Here is a 22,531-nt window from a genome sequence, read left to right on the forward strand (position 1 = left end):
CGTTTCTTATCAGCCATACGTTTATATCTGCCTCCCATATTTTTCAAATTGCTTTGAACCTTCTGCCATACAGAGGAGAGTGACGACGTAAACTATTCTTTTTCAGGAATCCCAGACAGCTCCCCCTCACTGAAAGTACAAAATTGAGGATGAAAACCATATGCACCAAAAAATGGTGACTTACTAGTTGATTCTTGATGGCGATTGTTTATAGCAAACTCTGCTAAAGTTAAGTAAGATGACCATTCCTCCTGATTTTCAGACACAAAACACCTAAGGTAAGTCTCTAGGTTTTGGTTGGTGCTTTAAGTCTGGCCGTTTGACTGCGGATGGAAGGCTGAGGAAAAAGACAAATGTACCCCCAGACAAGAACCCAGTTTATTTCTAGAATTTACAAATAAACTGGGTTCCCCGATACGAAACAACATCGGACGGGACCCCATGAAGCTTCACAATTTCACTGATAAAAACCTGAGCCAGGGTTTTAGCATTTGGCAACGCGGGTAAAGCAAAGAAACACACCATTTTACTGAACCTGTCTACAACCACCAGGATAACAGTTTTACCCGCAGACACAGGTAGGTCAGTGATAAAGTCCATCGACAGGAGTGTCCACGGCCTGTTGGGAATGACCAGTGGTAACAGGGACCCTGACGGACAAGTATGAGAGACTTTAGCGCGTGCACAGGTTGTACAGATGGACACAAAATCAACTACATCCTGATGCAACCTCGGCCACCAAAAACGACGAGACAATAGCTCCAATGTTGCCCTACTACATGGGTGCCCAGCGAGTGTAGAGATGTATGATGTTCTCTTAATATTTCAAGGCGCAAGTTCAAAGGCACAAACAACTTTCCTGGGGGGCAGGAGACCGGGGCGTTCCCCTGAGCCTCCTACACCCTCCCCTTCAGGTCTGAGTGTAATGCAGAGACAACCACCCCATTTTGTAAAATCGGCACCGGATCAACAACCTCACCCCCTCCATGAAAACTTCGGGATAATGCATCAGCTTTGGTATTTTTTGCCCCCGGACGATAGGTGATAAAATTAAACCTGGTAAAAAACAAAGACCACCTAGCTTGTCTAGGGGTAAGACTCAAGGTACAACAGGTTTTTATGATCTGTAATCACCATGACGGGATGAGATGCCCCCTCCAAAAAGTGACGCTATTCCTCAAATGCAAATTTAATAGCTAAAAGTTCCCTGTTGCCTATATCATAATTTCGCTCAGCTGTCAACAATTTCTTAGAAAAGAAAGCACAAGGATGTCATTTACTTGGAGACGGACCCTGAGACAGTACATCCCCCATCCCCACCTCTAATGCATCAACCTCCACAATAAAAGGTTGAGAAACATCCCGCTGGACCAGTATGGTTGCTGTGGTGAACCTCTTCTTTAGAGAGGAAAAAGCCATTTTAGCAGCGTCAGACCATTTAGAAAAATCAGTCCCCTTTTTAGTCATGTCAGTAAGGGGTTTGACAATAACCGAATAGTTCTGAATACATTTTCTATAGAAATTGGCAGAACCCAAAAAATCCTGCAGCGCTTTTGGGTTTTCCGGGAGATCCCATTCTAGAATCGCTCGGAACTTCTCAGGATCCATACGGAACCCCGAAGCCGATAGCAGATACCCCAGGAATTGTACCTCCTGTACGGCGAATACACATTTCTCCAATTTAGCATATAACTTATTCGTCTGTAAAATCTGCAACACCTGCCTGACATGTATCTTGTGTGTCTCCAGATCGGGAGAATAAATCAAAATATCATCAAGATATATTACAATAAATCTGCCGATAAGATGACAAAAAATATTGTTTACAAAGTGTTGAAAAACAGCAGGAGCAATAGTCAGGCCAAAAGGCATGACCAGTTTTTCATAATGCCCCCCAGTGTGAAACGCAGTCTTCCACTCATCCTCCTCTTTAATGTGAATCAGATTGTAGGCTCCCCTCAAATCCATCTTGGAAAACCACTTCGCACCAGCAATCTGATTAAATAGATCGGGAATGAGAGGGAGGGGATAGGGGTCTCGGATAGCTATCTGATTTACCTCACGAAAATCTAGGCAAGGACGCAGGCCCCCATCTTTCTTCTTCACAAAGAAGAACCCTGCAGCCACGGGTGAAGAAGAGGGTCTGATATGTCCTTTAGCCAGACTCTCGGAAATATAATCCTTCATGGCTTGTCTTTCGGGGCCAGAAAGATTATACAACCTGGTCTTAGGTAACTTTGCTCCAGGGAGCAGGTTAACCGGGCAATCATACGGACAATAGGGTGGTAACTCTTGACAACCCTTCTCAGAGAAAACATCTTCAAAATCGTTCACGAATGTTGGTAAGGTTGTAATGGAGGTGGCTGAGCAACTGCTACTTAAACAATTGTCCCTACAATGCTCACTCCACTGCAATATCTCTCTGGCTGGCCAATCAACAGGATTGTGCGCTAGGGAAGACCTAATACCATAGGCGTAGGAAGCCCTTCCAGGACATAGCAAGAAATAACCTCATTATGGAGGGCCCCCACCCGAAGACGAATGTTATGTACAATGTGCGTCAGGTTCCCCTGAGTAAGAGGAGCAGAGTCAATAGCAAATATGGGGATAGATCTAAGTAATGGACTAAAAGAAAAACCCAAAGTCTTAGCAAACTGAGCATCCACCAAATTGACCCCCGCCCCACTGTCTAAGAAAACTGAAATCTTCTCAGTTGTATTACCTATAACTACCGTAGCTGGCAAAACAAACTGAGACGTACGTATGGAGGAAATGTATACACCCAGGTTGTCATCCTCAGCACAACCTGGGGTCAGTAGTTTTCCGACGGTTGTTTCTTTTTCTTAGGTACAGATGGACAAACACCAAAGAAATGACCCCTCTGATCACAGAAAAAACAAACCCCAGATTTATGACGAGCCCCAGGAAGACCAACCTGACGAGTGGCTCCCCCTAGTTGCATAGGTTCGTCTGAGTCAGGACCAGCTGACTCCTGCTTGAGAAAAGTCGGTGGGGGACAAGAACTCCTTAGCCTATCCCTAAGGCGTCTATCAATTCTTATAGATAGCGACATAGCGGCCTCCAGGGATATAAGAGTCTCCTACAGTGCAAGCGCATCTAATACCTTTTCTGACAACCCTTGGCAAAACTGACTCCTGAGAGCCGGGTCATTCCACTTAGTATCCGTGGCCCACTTTCGAAATTCAGAACAATAAACCTCTGCTGACCAATCTCCCTGCTAAAGCCGCCGTAATCTGGACTCAGCTAGAGAGACATGGTCAGGGTCATCGTATATATGACCAAGGGCCTCAAAAAAAACCTCTACCTAGGGTTGGACGATATCAAAAATATTCCCACGATAACGATATTAAGAACTTTATCGCGATAACGATATATATCGCGATAACTGCCCATTAAGAAGAAAAAACACTTGGGGCCACAAGGAGACATTATACTGTATGGGGGCAGCCACAAAGAGACGTTACACTGTATGGGGCAGCCACAAGGAGACGTTACACTGTATGGGGCAGCCACAAGGAGACGTTACACTGTATGGGGCAGCCACAAGGAGACGTTACACTGTATGGGGGCAGCCACAAGGAGACGTTACACTGTATGGGGGCAGCCACAAGGAGACACCACTGTATGGGGGCAGCCACAAGGAGACACCACTGTATGGGGGCAGCCACAAGGAGACACCACTGTATGGGGGCAGCCACAAGGAGACACCACTGTATGGGGGCAGCCACAAGGAGACACCACTGTATGGGGGCAGCCACAAGGAGACACTACTGTATGGGGCAGCCACAAGGAGACACTACTGTATGGGGCAGCCACAAGGAGACGTTATACTGTATGGGGGCAGCCACAAGGAGATGTTATACTGTATGGGGGCAGCCACAAGGAGACTTTACACTGTATGGGGCAGCCACAAGGAGACGTTACACTGTGTGGGGGCAGCCACAAGGAGACGTTATACTGTGTGGGGGCAGCCACAAGGAGACGTTATACTGTGTGGGGGCAGCCACAAGGAGACGTTATACTGTGTGGAGGCAGCCAGGCAGCCACAAGGAGACGTTAATTACCGATACCAATTATAACAATTAAATACAAGACGCTACTGAAGTCCTGGCTGCCATGGTATGTTAGTGAGCAGCATTATACTCACGTGCGCTGTGGCCGCCGGGCGCTCCTTCTTCTGTCTGTGCGGCGCATTGCTAATGCTTATAGCATTAGCAATGCGCCACACAGACCTATGAGAAGAAGGAGCGCCCGGCGGCCACGGCGCACGTGAGTATAATGCTGCTCACTAACATACCATGGCAGCCAGGACTTCAGTAGCGTCTTGGCTGCCATGGTAACCGATCGGAGCCCCAGCATTACACTGCTGGGATTCCGGTCGGAACTGCCCACTGCCACCAAAGATGGGGGGGAGAGGAGGGGGACCCTGTGGCCACTGCCACCAATGATTAATACTGGGGAGGGAGGGGGGGGCGCACTGCCCACTGCCACCAATGCAGAGTCAGAGACTGAAGAACATTCCCGGCACCCGACCTCTGAGAGGACGCTGTGATCCGCGCAATTAACCTCTCAGGTGCCACACCTGAGGGGTTAATTGCGCGGATCACAGCGTCCTCTCAGAGGTCGGGTGCCGGCAATGCGAGTCACAGAATTCCTTCCCCCACGCCGAACTGCTAAGAGCGCCGCCGCAAGCGGCCAGCAGGTATCAGGGACATTTGCACGAGTACAAGTACTCTAAAAATGTCCAGTATCGGTTCATGCTGGGGCGGGCGGCCACGGACGCAGATTTAGAAGCGGTCAGCGCACATGACCGCTTCTATGATGTCACAAAATACAGCGGTAATTAGGAAACAGCGATATCGCCATATCGCCTTTTTTTAATACCGCGGTATATCGTGATACCGGTATATCGCCCAACCCTACCTCTACCTACCGGAGGGCCTGGGTACCAGCTGGCAGCGAAAAAGTCCAGGATTGAGGGTCCCCTTGAAGAAGGGAGATAACAATCCCCACCCGCTGTTTCTCATTACCTGAGGAATTTGTGCGCAGCCTGAAATACAATTTACAGGCTTCACGGAACACCACAAATTTGTCTCTTTCTCCAGAAAATCTCCAGCAACTTCTTTGCCAAAGCAGCAATAGGATCCATAGTGGATCTTTAAAAAAATGTAATGTTTTTATTTTTTTTCAAAATAAGGGCCAGATATAATATCACGTCTGGTATGGCAGGTACCAGACATGCGGCGCAGAAGGAAGGGAAAGCGGGTGCCCTAACACAAGGGAGAAGGAGGAGTGGTGACCCCTAACTCACCTAGCACTGGCACCCGGTGTCCCTAGACGGGTTGCTCACCCGTACGCTGATCTCGTGCCTCTTCCCTGACTTATCCTGGAAGAAGCCCTAGGTAGTGAGTAGGGCGGTGGGAGCACTAGTCCTCACCACTGACATCTAGGGTGACCCCTAACTCACCTAGCACTGGCACCTGGCTACCCTGACGTCCCTAGACGGGTTGCCCACCCGTACGCCGATCACGTGCCTCGTCCCTGACTTATCCTGGAAGAGGCCCTAGGTAGTGAGTAGGGCGGTGGGAGCACTAGTCCTCACCACTGACAGCTAGGGTAACAACAGGGAGTGGACAAACAACACAAACACCACATATAACCCCGAAGGGAGACAACAAACAGTATACAACAAACTGAAGAGGACCGGAGATCCAACCGCACTGGTTCCAACTGCTCCAGCAACTCCACAGCAACCTGAGGTCAGAATAGATAACCTGAAAGGAAGGTCTATAGCTGGCAACAAGGGAAGTAGGAAGAGAATATATAGTGGCTGGGAGTGGCAGACTCAGAACAGCTGAAAGGAAAACTACCGATACCTAGATAGGACAAAAAGGATAGTAAACCAAAACAGGAAAACCTGGACCGGAATCCATTCCCACAACCAGGTCATGGAGCGATCCCTTGAAATCGGGCGAGTAGCCATCCGCTGCGAACTTCTGACCCCAGGCACCACAGGGTCAGCAATAGGTCGTGACACCCTCGTGACAATAGGCCCTTGAATCAGCCTCGTGCAGATCCTGCCTTACATATGTGATTTTTTTTTTGTCTTTTGTATCGGGATTACAGTTTTTCTGAGTCATAGTCAACTGCCTGCTTACTCGCCTTTAATACTCACTAACCTTTATGATTCACAGAAATTTCTTAACAACTCTGAATTTCATGAACATCGTTATCAGGAAAAGTGTTATCAGGAAAAAGCTGCTGCCAAACTTCTCCCAAGAACAAAAGCAATGGGCATGTTGAAATCCAACAACCTGATCTTTATCTCCCAGACATCTGCCATGTGACTTAGGTGACTTGCATGTGACTTAGGTCACTGATTTCCCAGCAACATGGTGGTCTTAACGATTGGAAATTCATATAATAAGTTGACTAACAAGGTGAAAAATAATCCACATAAAGCTGGATTCCCACACCGAAGCATCTATACATTCATGTTACAGATGTGTGTGCTGGTCCGATCATGGGTTTACTGACCCAAACTCACAACATAATAAATCCCTACCATGCTGTGAGTTCAGGTCTGTAAACCCGTAGTCGGGCAAGGACACCCGTCTGTGGAACTGGTCTGATAGTTGTGTATTAACCAATTCTTGCATCTGACATTGGCCATTACAAAACAAGCAAAATCTTTTCAGCAAAAACAGTAACGTGTACAATTGTATAATCAGACAAAAATAAGAACTTGCCAAAAAACTTGCTACATCTGTAGTATTCATGGCCATTTTAGTAGGTGACCCTAAACTTGTAGTACATGGATTCTTATCCCGCAAAATTTAAACCAACTTGCTGTATGGAGCGACTGAATAAGCCGGCAAATATTTAAAGCTCCATTGAAGCAATAGGGAGACAGCAGACGCTAGACGGTAAGCCAAATATCGATTTAAAGAGGACCTTTCACCGATTCTTGCCCTATGAACTAACTATACAGATATGTAGAGCGGCGCCCGGGGATCCCAAATTGGGATAGAGCGCTAGAAGATAATACCCCCTCTTTCCCAAATAACAACATATACTTGAAGTTTTTTGGTGTGATATATATTATTGAATTTATCGACACTATTGAGTCATATGAATATAGTATCGATCATATCTACCACAATATATGTGACTGTAATGTTGTATATTATTGCTTCATTGTTCTTATAAATTTTATTACTTGTATTTTATGGGGATTTAATAAATATTTTCTGCACATGTCAATCTGGTTGCCAAGTGTATGAGTGCTCGCTCATTATTCTATTACTACATTTGGGTTTTAAGAGAGGGTGGGGTGATTCCCTCCATATGAGCTTGCAGCACCATACCTTAACTACTTGCTAGTGAGCCACCACAACCTACCACTATTTACTAATCATGTTGCGCCAAAATTATGGTGTAAAAAGCGCCAAAAATAATGGCGTTTTGATTTGTACCAAATATATCAACTGTTTTCTCCTTATTTTTCGCCAGAAAAGTGTTCTGAATGTCAAACACCATATTATTGCCTCATTCATCAACTTATGTTCGGCTTCAATATCAGTTGAGCACAGATGCACTGTTGAAATACAATTAAATGTCGCATTTTAACACTTTGACACAAAAAAAGTCACAATTGTTTATAAAATGACGGATTATGAGCCTACAATTACAATTACAAAAGACACGTTGTAAAAATAGCACGCGTCTTTCCATAAATGAGGTGAAACAAATCACCACTTTTGATTCGTGATGTAAGGATTTTTCTGGTGCAAAATACGCCATTATTGAAAAAAGTCCCCCAATGACTTGTCAAACCCTCCTCTGAGCAGTTACAGAGAAAACATTGGGGGACAACATTTATCAAAAGGTTTACACCACTATTGTGGCGTTAAAGTCACACATTTTGGCGCATGCATAGTTGTGCCTTAATTTGCAACTTTTTCAGCTTCTTAACACTTTTCTAAAGCAGCGAGAAAACTGACGAGGCTTAGTGGGGCGGAGGCTATCATGGCCCGCTGGATTTATTATATCTTGTGCCAGAAACTGCTGTAAGTTGTAACTGTTAAGAGTCATATGCCACTTAATAAATAAGGCGCATCTTACTGCAGTGCAGGGGGATCGAGACTGGCGTATGGGAATGCCAGTCTCGCTAAATGTCCCCCATTGAGTATAGCGGGACCTGTCACTTCTCCTTCCATGTCTATTTTAGTAAATACTTCACCATCAAATAACTATCTGTAGAATCTTTTCACCTCTTCTGTTATTCCTCCTGAAGATTTCTGAATAAAATAACAGTGGGTGTTACTATTCCTCTTGATTAAGGGATTTGTCCCTATTCTCAGCACGATAATGAACGTTAAAATTAAAACAAAAACTATCTGTATTGTAGATTCAATACTAAAAACTGGGGCAATAAAGCCCACACACAGCGTCAGATACATGCTAGGGCGCAATAGTTAGTGAGAGGTATGTCTATAAATATTTCCCTCAATCCTATTGCTCCCCATAAGGTATATGGATACACTAGCAATTGTCAGCCAGATTGTTTCCACACCAGTATAAACCTCAGCTGAGGATCAGCTGCTGCGAGGAGCAGCAATCGAGACCAGCTGTACTGAAACGGCCCAGTCTATACCTGTGATGTTTTTGGCAGTAAGCCAGCGCTCTGTATTGTGCTCACAGCAGCGCTCGCTTGATAATAGTGCTAATAACATTGGGTGCCGATATCTACCTACGCGCTATAGCCCTGCCTGGGGAACACTATCTTCTAGATAAAGGTTCACAGTGCCGAATCAGCATGTGGACCTAGCGGCTGATCGACGCGTTTCTACTAAGGGGGTAGTTCCCCTTTGTCACCAGGAGCCGATATTAACAATGGCTGCAAAGGAAAAAAGAGTCCTGTCCGCCGCTGATGGTGTGCGGACAGCATCTAAGCGGCACTGGGATGGCTGTACGAACCCTTTCCAACTGCGGACTTAAAGGGAACTTGTCACCAGTTTTATGGTGTCCTAATTAAGGGCAACATAAATAAGTGACTGATTCTCTTAGCAAAATGCTGGGTCACTTTATTTAATTGACCCAGTCAATCTGCCAACATCTTGTATTGAAAAGCTCCAGCTGATAATGAGGAGTCCTGAATATTCATGAGCTCCTGACTCTCCCCGCCCATCTGCTGCTGAATGTTATTTTCCATATGAATCAGCAGCAGGTGGGCAGGGGAGTGGCTATAGCTCTGAATTAAATATACGCTGGACTCAATGACATCACGCTGGACTCAAATCAGCTCATTAGCATGTGGCATGTGGCATCTTTGTGTGTATTTTATGAGGTAACCATCTGTCACACCAGTAAGTGAATACATCTAAGGTACTTTTTAGTAGTTAATGATTGTATATAATTTGTTATATTATAATCAAATATCCACATGACAGGTTCCCTTTAAATGCCGAATGCCATGCCGACTGACCCCCAGTGCCAGATAGATGTCGCCCTCACACCATCAGCGGCGGACAGCACTTTTCCTTTGCAGCCATTGTTTATCCGTCTATCTCCGGAAGTCCCATAGAGAATAAATGGAGCGGCAGGGCGTATGCTCGGCCAGTGGTTGGAACCCGCACTGATCAGTTAGCTATCCTCTATCCTGTGGACAGGGGGATCACCTTCATACTTGGCACAACCCCTTTAAGTGTAGACCGCCTGGACATATACAGTCAAAGGACAGTCCACAAATGGTTAAACAGAGTTTATAACTGAGCAAGCTATATCTCCCTGCCTCTCCTCTGATTACACAGGTTAGATATATGGTCATTAATGTGCTATAATTAATATTACGCTCCTGACAGAGAATATTTGACCTCGATCGATGGATTATATGTCCGTTACTCCATTACGTGTTAGTATGGCAGCCATTTTCAGTCTGTATGTGGTCAGGTGTGATGGGCCTGTGTTGTCATGACAACCAACCACAGCTGATAACTGTGAGGTGATGGTGCAGGGTGGGCCGCTTAAGTCGACAACCTATAAGGCCGGCCGCCCCCCCAAATAATGTCGTGGCTCATCCAGTGTGGCTCCTCATCTATACAGACAGTACATTATATACAACTGTAATAAGAACGGGCACAGTCTATATACAGGCCACATAGAGGGCGCTGTGTACTACTATGTGTAATAATAGTGCTCCATATATCACCACAGTATAATATGCAGTCAGGTCCATAAATATTGGGACACGGACACAATTCTAACATTTTTGGCTCTATACACCACCACAATGGATTTAAAATGAAACAAACACGATGTACTTTAACTGCAGACTGTCAGCTTTAATTTGAGGGTATTTACATGGGAGCAAATGACACACTCTAATACTACCTTAGCCACTAAATAAATAATTGACACCAACAACTTAGTGGAGGAAATGGCCGCTGTGCTTTATTAAGGGTCACGTAAAATAATTTACAACAATAAATTAAATAAATATTTTAATTTAAAAATACCACCATAACCGATACCAAAAGACCAATAATAAATTAACCATATAAAGACCAAGATCCACTCAGCATGAGCTGAGCGACACTACCCCTCTAATAAAGCCCAGCGATAGGTGACTTAATGAAAAAAGCAGGGGGGGGGGAGACGGTGCTTAAGTCTTCAGGCACTTCTGAGCCAGCGCCGCCGAACCTGCCAATATAAAGGGGAACAGATTCCCGCCGCCAGAGCAGCAACAAATCAGGGAGCTGGAAATCTCCCCAAAAACAGGCAGCAACCAATCAGCTGCACTCTTGACTCGCAGAAAAACGGAATCAGCTTGAATGCAGGTAAACAGCTCCCTGAGGTAATTTTACCTGTGATAGAAAAAAGGCGGGAAAAGAGAGACAGGGAAGGGAAAGAGAACACCATACAAAACCCCTAACCTAAAACTACCTAAGGTGTCATTGCCCCGATGCCTCCCCCCAAGCTAAACGCTCTGGTGGGATTAATTCATTCAAATCAGGGGAACGGTGTAGGAATTACAACAGTTTGCATATGTGCCTTTGGTTAAGGAACCAAAAGTAATGGGACAGAATAATAATCATAAATCAAACTTTCACTTTTTAATACTTGGTTGCAAATCCTTTGCAGTCAATTACAGCCTGAAGTCTGGAATGCATAGACATCACCAGACGCTGGGTTTCATCCCTGGTGATGCTCTGCCAGGCCTCTACTGCAACTGTCTTCAGTTCCTGCTTGTTCTTGGGGCATTTTCCCTTCAGTTTTGTCTTCAGCAAGTGAAATGCATGCTCAATCGGATTCAGGTCAGGTGATTGACTTGGCCATTGCATAACATTCCACTTCTTTCCCTTGGGTCATTGTCCATCTGCACTGTGAAGTGCCGTCCAATGAGTTCTGAAGCATTTGGCTGAATATGAGCAGATAATATTGCCCGAAACACTTCAGAATTCATCCTGCTGCTTTTATCAGCAGTCACATCATCAATAAATACAAGAGAACCAGTTCCATTGGCAGCCATACATGCCCACGCCATGACACTACCACCAGCATGCTTCACTGATGAGGTGGTATGCTTAGGATCATGAGCAGTTCCTTTCCTTCTCCATACTCTTCTCTTCCCATCACTCTGGTACAAGTTCATCTTGGTCTCATTTGTCCAGAGGATGTTGTTCCAGAACTGTGAAGGTTTTTTTTAGATGTCGTTTGGCAAACTCTAATCTGTCCTTCCTGTTTTTGAGGCTCACCAATGGTTTACATCTTGTGGTGAACCCTCTGTATTAACTCTGGTGAATTGTTGACTTTGACACACATACACCTACCTCCTGGAGAGTGTTCTTGATCTGACAAACTCTTATGAAGGGTATTTTTTTCACCAGGAAAATAATTCTTCGGTCATCCACCACAGTTGTTTTCCGTGGTCTTCCGGGTCTTTTGGTGTTGCTGAGCTCACCGGTGCGTTCCTTCTTTTTAAGAATGTTCCAAGCAGTTGTTTTGGCCACGCCTAATGTTTTTGCTATCTCTCTGATGGGTTTGTTTTGTTTTTTCAGCCTAATGATGGCTTGCTTCACTGATAGTGACAGCTCTTTGGATCTCATCTTGAGAGTTGACAGCAAAAGATTCCAAATGCAAATAGCACACTAGAAAAGAACTCTGGACCTTTTATCTGCTCATTGTAATTGGGATAATGAGGAAATAACACACACCTGGCCATGGAACAGCTGAGAAGCCATATCCCCCAACCTGCCATAAACCGCAGGGATAGGCTACATCACAATATAAACTGTGCTCCATTATAAATAATCAGGAAGTTATTATCTCCAGGAATAGTGCACTGCTAAGCCCGAGTATCCAATCCTATCCTGTGATACTGCGCTGCTGTATCTAAGCCTATTATATGTAATACTGTGCTGCTGTATCTAAGCCTATCATATGTGATATTGCGCAGCTGTATCTAAGGGACTTTTGGTCCCTTAACAAGTGGGAGGCACATATGCAAACTGTTGTAATTCCTACACCGTTCACCTGATGTAAATACCCTCAAATTAAAGTTGACAGTCTGCAGGTAAAGCACATCTTGTTAGTTTCATTTCAAATCCATTGTGGTGGTGTATAGAGCCAAAAATGTTACAATTGTGTCGATGTCCCAATATTTATGGACCTGACTGTATATTATATAACTATTGGGCTCTATATATAGTTCTGACACCCTCCGTGTACCATGTATGTAATGAGAGGGCTTCACATATCACTATAGGGCTCTCCCTTATTTTTCGGACTGTTAGACGCACTTTTTTGGCTGGAGGCTGTGCGGCCATCTTGTGCTGCGTCTATCAGTCTGAATGCGGCATTAGAGGGAGGAGACTGAGCTCCGTTCCTGACAGGTCCTGGCAGGGCAGTTGTGACTCCATCTCTGTTATCTGCCCCAACTGTCACCTCCACATACGGTACATCTGTGAAGTGTGACTGGTCAGTGTGCACTCACACATTGGTACACACAGAAGAGTACATGTGTGCAGAGTCTGCCCTGCCAGGACCTTTGTAGCCATGTCCCCCCCCCCCCCCGCCTCCCCTATGCTGTGCACAGGACAGATCCATCCCAGTAACTCCAGTCTCCTACTAATGCTTCAGACTGGGTAATGCAAGGGTTCACCTATGTGTTGTAAACACCGGAAGAGGAACAGATTACTGGGGTTATATACTGAATTCCATGTACCTCTGCGTATATACCATTCTGTATACGTTTACCTATGTATACTTCTACCGTACTATATACCTTATTATTCTGCATACGTTTACCATACCTATGTATGCTTCTACTGTACTATATACCTCTGTACTATATACCATTCTGTATACATCATACCTATGTATACCTCTACTGTACTATATATGTCTGTACTATATACTATTCTGTATACGTTTACCATACCTATGTGTACTTCTACTGTACTATATACCTCTGTACTATTCTGTATACGTTTACCATACATATGTATACTTCTACTGTACTATATACCATTCTATATACATTTACCATACCTATGTATACTTTTACTGTACGATATACCTCTGTACTATATACCATTCTGTATGCGTTTACCATACCTATGTGTACTTCTACTGTACTATATACATCTGTACTATTCTGTATGCATTTACCACACCTATGTATACCTCTACTGTACTATATAACTCTGCGAATATACTATTCTGTATACAAAAATATATGGATGGGCACTCATATACAGAAATATAGGACTTTTATTGAGACATATATCATATAACAATACAATAAAATACAATAATTTAAAATATAAATGAAAGAAATTGATATCTTTTAGGTGGAGATAAATAGCACAAAAAGTTGCACAAAAAGTCGCACAAAAAATACTCCCTGTTTTTTTTTCTACAAATCTGTAGATTGACAGGGGGGGGGGGGACGGGGGGGGGGGACAATTGTGCAGTTAATCTCTGCCCAAAACGGATGATATTCCAAAGCTTATATCAATTTTGCAAAAGTGGCATATATAACCAAAAACACACCAAATATTGCAATCTGTCCTATATTCAAATATAAAACGCACACACATGTGCTAAGTTGCCACAAAATATTCTTGATTCATATAAAGTGTATCCAAGATTAAGTGTACAGGTAGCGCTCCACATATATAACTTTTCCTTTTACGCTTAATAGTCTTTGCAAAGTGTCCAGTCTCTATTGTATCCACAAAGTAATGTTGCGATTCAACTGGCAAGAAAAGTCCTTAGTATGTTGCTAAGTGTAATTCATTATTTCTCCTTCTAGTAACTTAGTAATTTGCCTCATGAGTTTTTACCCAGTATATGGGCTTACCTTTGCCTGGTTCTTAGGGCTCTTTCACACCTGCGTTCTTGTCTTCCGGCATAGAGTTCCGTCGTCGGGGCTCTATGCCGGAAGAATCCTGATCAGGATTATCCTAATGCATTCTGAATGGAGAGTAATCCGTTCAGGATGCATCAGGATGTCTTCAGTTCCGGTACGGAACGTTTGTTGGCCGGAGAAAATACCGCAGCATGCTGCGCTTTTTGCTCCGGCCAAAAATCCGGAACACTTGCCGCAAGGCCGGATCCGGAATTAATGCCCATTGGAAGGCATTGATCCGGATCCGGCCTTAAGCTAAACGTCGTTTCGGCGCATTGCCGGAGCCGACATTTAGCTTTTTCAGAGTGGTTACCATGGCTGCCGGGACGCTAAAGTCCTGACAGCCATGGTAAGTGGAGCGGGGAGCGGGGGAGCAGTGTACTTACCGTCCGTGCGGCTCCCCGGGCGCTCCAGAGTGACGTCAGGGCGCCCCAAGCGCATGGATCACGTGATCGCATGGATCACGTCATCCATGCGCATGGGGCGCTCTGACGTCATTCTGGAGCGCCCCGGGAGCCGCACGGACTGTAAGTATACCGCTCCCCCGCTCCCCGCTCCTACTATGGCAACCAGGACTTTAATAGCGTCCTGGGTGCCATAGTAACACTGAAAGCATTTGGAAGACGGTTCCGTCTTCAAATGCTTTCAGTACACTTGCGTTTTTCCGGATCCGGAGTGTAATTCCGGCAAGTGGAGTACACGCCGGATCCGGACAACGCAAGTGTGAAAGAGGCCTTAGTTTGCTGGGGCTTGCGAATATGCTTTTACTCCGTGTTGAATGCCGGCGTCCCGGCTATGGAGTTCGTCGCGTCCCACGTGTGCTTCACAGCTGATTCCAAGCGCTGACTTGGTTTGAGAGTCACGCACTTACAGCTTTAGGCGCAGGTCAATGACGTCTTGAGGTCTTTCTAAGATGGCAAGAATCTTTTATCTTCTTCTTTATAGTGCACTTATGTCCATGGAAAACGGGGTATTTGAGATTTCACACCAGGCGCGTTTCGGGGAGACGCTTTCCCCTTCCTCAGTGGTATACCCCGATTTTGTAGGTCAGTGTAATTTATACTGGATCTTGATCTTGCTCAAAATCTGGTCTGGACCCAGAGTTACACCAAAAAGCCGATCTGGCTCAAATTTCTGGATGTCATTTTTTATAATTGTAGCTTACTTGCGGTTTCAATGCGGCATTTTCCCTAAAGGTGCGTTTTTTCTGTTATATTGGCAATTTTGCATTTATAGTTTAATCCATTTATAATTAATCAAATAGGACATTTTGTTCTTAAGTTATGGTTCATAATGTATTATAACTACCATTTATAGCTTGAATTATAAAAAATATATATAAATGATGTGTATTAAATAGACATTAAAAATATCTAAAACATATATAAAAAAAATATCAAAATGTATAAAAATACATATGTATAAAAAATTGTCCTCCCCCTGTCAATCTACAGATTTGTAGAAAAAAACTCAGGGAGTATTTTTTGTGCGTATTTTTTGTGCGTATTTTTTGTGCTACTTTTTGTGCAACTTTTTGTGCTATTTATCTCCACCTAAAAGATATCAATTTCTTTCATTTATATTTTAAATTATTGTATTTTTTTGTATTGTTATATGATATATGTCTCAATAAATTTTGTCCTATATTTCCGTATATGAGTGCCCATCCATATCTTTTTATATTCAAATCCAATTTTGAGGGGTGTCTCAAATTTTGGTTGGTGCACCTGCCCTGAGAGAGCAGAGGTGAGCGGATCTCTGAATTACTTTTTATTTTAACACAATCACCCATTGAGATCAAGCTCCCTCTGCACTCATCATGGCTATATGGAGTTATATGGAGACAAAACAGCGCAAAGCAGAAAACTACAGTTTCGAAGATATGGAGGGAGAAAATGGTAGTAGCCCAGAAGAAAGATCCGTAGTAGAATCATTCCGAGATTTGGAAGATCTACTACGTAAAAAACTAAGACAGATCTGGGAAATACGTTCCTTACAGCTGTATTTAAATCATAATAAAATCCCCAAAGGTTTACAATTAATAAAAACCCCAGCACAAGACCTAGTAGGGGAAGATTTCAAAAAGAAATGGGGGGATTTACTATATACACAATCCCGAGCCCTAATGGAACTTATCATCAAAAGGAGAACTATGATCCAAGATGATTTATCTGAGAAAATAATGAAATTAAAAATGAAATTAGAAAAATTTCCTAAAGATCAGGTGTACGAAAAGTGGCAGGAGAGACAACATAAAAGCCTGGATAAAATGGAACAGGAAATTATAGCTAAAAAAAACAAAGAAACACAAAAATATAGATAGAAAAGATGAGAAAAAATACAATAGAGAAGATTACATAGAAGAAAATCCCCAGTCCAAAATTTGTGAACAAAAAGAATTAAGGAGGTATAACATACCAACTCAAAACAGATATGAAACCTTAGCTGACAATTCTTTTTTAGACCACACACCCCCATCACTCACCACGATTGAAACAAAGACAATTCTAACCAACAGATCACAAAAAGACACCACCCTACACACACAGGACACCATACAATTTGAGGCACAGAGCACCACAGGAACACAGGAACCAAACACATCCAAAAATAGACACAGGGAGACAGGGAAGATGGACAATGGACACACAGAACGACTACAACTGAGAGAACACATGGGAAAATCACCAGTACTGGGAAAACCACCAAAAAAGAGGAAGGCACGAAGATCACAGAGAAAGTGGAGAACACAGGAACCACCATTGAATTTAAAAGACAATATTATTAATTTAAGTAAAATAGATCTCACCACCACACAGATTTCGATTTTAAATAAGGGTCTAAAGTTTGCACCATCAGCTTCTTTGAATAAATTTGATACCTATATAGGTATCCAGAAATTTATTCGAAAAATCTGTTTGAAAAAGTATTTTATTAAAAATCCACCGACTGTGGAACAACAAATAAAAGATTCCTACACTCATACACAGTTGAAGAAAAAATCTAAAAAATTCCCTAGGGCTGAAATTGGTCCTGAAATATCCACATTCCAAAAAAGTGTGGAAGCAGACTTGGAAAAATAAAAAATAAAAAAAGGATATAGGAATAATCTAACACATGGAGAAATGAATGCCATAAGGGAGCTACAAAAAAATGAAAAGGTAGTTATCCGCCCAGCGGACAAAGAGGGAGCCATTGTGATCTGTGGAGAAGACCAATACAATACTGAATGCCTTAAACAACTAGGAGACCAGGCCACATATACCCCCCTAAAAAAAGATCCTATGGAGACTTTTAGACAGGATCTTTTCCATTTCTGTAAAAAAGGATTACAGAAGGGAATTTTAACACAACAGGAATTTAATTTTATTGTGGACACACCGGGTAGATTACCTGTTTTCTATTGTTTACCGAAAGTCCACAAAAGTATCGTGGATCCGCCAGGCCGTCCCATTATTTCGGGCATTGGATCCCTAACAGTTAATCTGTCACAGTACATAGACACCTTACTTCAACCTGAAGTGAAGAAAATTAAATCCTATGTACGTGACACAACTGAGATTGTGAGTATCTTGGAAGGCCTGGACGTCCATGACCATTGGATTATGGGTACATTGGACGTCCAGTCCCTCTATACCATTATCAATTATGATCAGGGCATTTTAGCTCTGAAAGAACAACTATCTAGGAACAAATTGTGGAATGGGGACCAAATTGATTATTTATTAGAGGGAGTGAACCATATTCTGCATCGTAACTATTTTCTCTTCTCTGATCAATTTTATGTACAGAGGAGAGGAACCGCCATGGGTACCAGGTTTGCCCCCAGTTATGCCAACTTGTTTTTGGCACATTGGGAGGCTAGTAACATCGACCCCGCACTGGGGGCGGACCTGGTCCTATGGCGGCGGTACATAGATGACATCATATTTATTTGGGGTGGAACAAAAGAAAATCTGGACAAATTTATAAATAAAATTAATGATAACATAAACAATCTGAAATTCACTTCCAATATTGGAAATGAAAAGGTAGAATTTCTGGATATTGAAATTACACGAAGAGAAAATAGATATGTGTGTAACACGTTCCAGAAACCAGCCAAGAATGGATATATTCCTTTCTCAAGCAGCCACTTGCCAAAGTGGCTAACGAATGTTACCTTCGGGCAGTTCCGCCGTTTATAAAGCGAAACTGCACGGAAGACGAAAAATTTGAGGAGGAAGCCAACATCATGAGAAACCAGTTTAAAGAAAAGGATTACCCAGAATACATCATAAATGAAGCTTTGGTGAGGGTAAAAAGCCTAGATAGAAAGAGCTTTTTTGAACCATCACAAAAATCAAAAGAGGAAGAAAGTTTGGGCCTTCGGATCATTTTGCCATATAATATTCAAGCAAAGTAGATTGAATATATTATAAAATCCCATTGGCACCATCTACACAATGATAAAACTGTAGGGTTGCTTCCTTACTTGCGATTCCACCAATGTCATATACCTGATCCAGTGTCCATGTCGGAGACAATACATAGGTAGGACCAAACGCGCCTTGAAAGTCAGGATAGCAGAACATCTGAATAATATCACCAAAGGTTATGATAAACACTCGCTGTCCAGACATTTCAAGGTTGCACACAATCAGGATCCTAGGGGTCTTTCCTTCATGGCACTGGAGAAGGTAGACAAACATTGGCGAGGAGGAAATCAGATTGAGAGACTATCAAGGGCAGAATCCCGGAAAATTTATGAGTTTGGCAGTCTACTGCCGAGAGGATTAAATGCAGAATTAGAAATATTTGGGTTCATATGAGGATAGGGTGGTCCGTGTGGGTGTCGATGCAGAGTTGCATGTCAGGCTGTTTATTCCAGCACTGCAACTCTCCCTCTACCCCACATGGGCCCCCCGCTTTCTACATTATTTAAGAAACATCATAAATCTCAAATACCCCTTAAAGAAAAAAGAAAAAACCTCTTTCCACATGTAGAATACCCAAGATGACCCACATAAATATATACAAAAATACTGATAGAAGACAAAATACAACTTACAAAAAGAAAACGCAACTAAAACGCAGATGCAGATACATTATGAACCATAACTTAAGAACAAAATGTCCTATTTGATTAATTATAAATGGATTAAACTATGAATGCAAAATTGCAAATATAACAGAAAAAACGCACCTTTAGGGAAAATGCCGCATTGAAATCGCAAGTAAGCTACAATGATAAAAAATGACATCCAGAATTTTGAGCCAGATCGGCTTTTCGGTGTAACTCTGGGTCCAGACCAGATTTTGAGCAAGATCAAGATCCAGTATAAATTACACTGACCTACAAAATCAGGGTATACCACTGAGGAAGGGGAAAGCGTCTCCCCGAAACGCATCTGGTGTGAAATCTCAAATACCCCGTTTTCCATGGACATAAGTGCACTATAAAGAAGAAGATAAAAGATTCTTGCCATCTTAGAAAGACCTCAAGACGTCATTGACCTGCGCCTAAAGCTGTAAGTGCGTGACTCTCAAACCAAGTCAGCGCTTGGAATCAGCTGTGAAGCACACGTGGAACGCGACGAACTCCATAGCCGGGACGCCGGCATTCAACACGGAGTAAAAGCATATTCGCAAGCCATAGCAAACTAAGAACCAGGCAAAGGTAAGCCCATATACTGGGTAAAAACTCATGAGGCAAATTACTAAGTTACTAGAAGGAGAAATAATGAATTACACTTAGCAACATACTAAGGACTTTTCTTGCCAGTTGAATTGCGACATTACTTTGTGGCTACAATAGAGACTGGACACTTTGCAAAGACTATTAAGCGTAAAAGGAAAAGTTATATATGTGGAGCGCTACCTGTACACTTAATCTTGGATACGCTTTATATGAATCAAGAATATTCTGTGGCAACTTAGCACATGTGTGTGCGTTTTATATTTGAATATAGGACAGATTGCAATATTGATATAAGCTTTGGAATATCATCCATTTTGGGCAGAGATTAACTGCACAATTGTCCTCCCCCCCCCTGTCAATCTACAGATTTGTAGAAAAAAACCCAGGGAGTATTTTTTGTGCGTATGTTTTGTGCGACTTTTTGTGCTATTTATCTCCACCTAAAAGATATCAATTTCTTTCATTTATATTTTAAATTATTGTATTTTATTGTATTGTTATATGATATATGTCTCAATAAATTTTGTCCTATATTTCCGTATATGAGTGCCCATCCATATCTTTTTATATTCAAATCCAATTTTGAGGGGTGTCTCAAATTTTGGTTGGTGCACCTGCCCTGAGAGAGCAGAGGTGAGCGGATCTCTGAATTACTATTCTGTATACGTTTACCATACCTATGTATACTTCTACTGTACAATATACCTCTGTACTATATACCATTCTATATACATTTACCATACCTATGTATACTTTTACTGTACTATATACCACTCTGTATACAGTTACCATACCTATGTATACCTCTACTGTACTATATACCTCTGCATATATACCATTCTGTATACGTTTACCATACCTATGTGTACCTCTACTGTACTATATACCTCTGTACTATATACCACTCTGTATACAGTTACCATACCTATGTATACTTCTACTGTACTATATACCTCGGCGTATATACTATTCTGTATACATTTACCATACCCATGTATACCTCTACTGTACTATATGGCTCTGTACTATATACCACTCTGTATACAGTTACCATACCTATGTATACTTCTACTGTACTATATACCTCTGTACTATATACTATTCTGTATACATTTCCATACCCATGTATACCTCTACTGTACTATATACTGAATATTCTCCATCTCTGTGTGGATGCTTTTCTGTGATGTACTGTACATGTACAGTGTGTACCACACCTCTGGATGTATATGCTATACTGTGTACTGTACTCCAGTATCTACTATCAGGCTCGGACTGGCCCACAGGGGTACAGGTGAATCCCCCGGTGGGCCCCTGAGCAAAGTGGTCCCCTAGTCTCCACCCCCTGCACAAGTGGCATATAACACAGTAGACTTACTGCACTACATACATATATTGAATGTACAGCACCTCAACCAGCCTATGTTCATATAAAAAACTTGTTCGATTATTTAATATATTTGAATGTGTCCGTATGGTGGGCCCCCAAAATGAATTTTACTGGTGGGCCCTGGGTACCCCAGTCCAACACTGTCTACTATATAGTAGTATACGCTGTACTGTGAGGTGTATACACACTAGGTGCACCGTACCGCTGTATACATGTACTGTAGCGTTCACATTACCTCCGTCTTCTCAGTGCGTCTGCTTCTCCTGTGCAGTGTGATCAGCTCCGGACTGGTGTCAGTGACTTCACGTAAACTGGTGGAGGAGGAGGAGGAGGGGGGGCAGTGCTGTAGATGGGCGCATCCAGGGCTCCCAGCAGCTGAAGGGAGAGGACGGGCGGCTCTGCAGTCTGTGTGCACACTCCCCCGACCTGCCATAAACCGCAGGGATAGTCTACATCACAATATAAACTGTGCTCCATTATAAATAATCAGGAAGTTATTATCTCCAAGAATAGTGCACTGCTAAGCCCAAGTATCTAATCCTATCCTGTGATACTGCGCTGCTGTATCTAAGCCTATCATATGTGATATTTCACTGCTGTACCAAACCTATGATATGTGATACTGCACTGCTGTATCTAAGCCTATCATATGTGATATTGCGCAGCTGTATCTAAGCCTATGATATGTTATACTGTGCTGCTGTATCTAAGCCTATCATATGTGATATTTCACTGCTGTACCAAACCTATGATATGTGATACTGCACTGCTGTATCTAAGCCTATCATATGTGATATTGCGCAGCTGTATCTAAGCCTATGATATGTTATACTGTGCTGCTGTATCTAAGCCTATCATATGTGATATTGCGCTGCTGTATCTAAGCCTATCATGTGATATTGCGCTGCTGTATCTAAGCCTATGATATGTGATATTGCGCTGCTGTATCTAAGCCTATCATATGTGATATTGCGCTGCTGTATCTAAGCCTATGATATGTGATATTGCGCTGCTGTATCTAAGCCTA

The 22,531-nt window shown here is 42.8% G+C and overlaps 1 protein-coding gene across 1 annotated transcript in view; it reads right to left on the reverse strand.

Annotated features, from left to right (window-relative positions):
- Positions 1-21,838, reverse strand: part of LOC120990711 (von Willebrand factor A domain-containing protein 5A-like) — a 162,485-nt gene extending 140,647 nt beyond the window's left edge. The window contains exon 1 of the mRNA XM_040419616.1: positions 21,740-21,838. The gene's annotated coding sequence lies outside the window, so the exon portion shown is untranslated. The remainder of the gene's footprint in view (positions 1-21,739) is intronic.
- Positions 21,839-22,531: the final 693 nt, after the last annotated feature.

The sequence above is a fragment of the Bufo bufo genome, chromosome 2, assembly GCF_905171765.1.
Source record: "Bufo bufo chromosome 2, aBufBuf1.1, whole genome shotgun sequence".
NCBI classification, from domain to species: domain Eukaryota; kingdom Metazoa; phylum Chordata; class Amphibia; order Anura; family Bufonidae; genus Bufo; species Bufo bufo.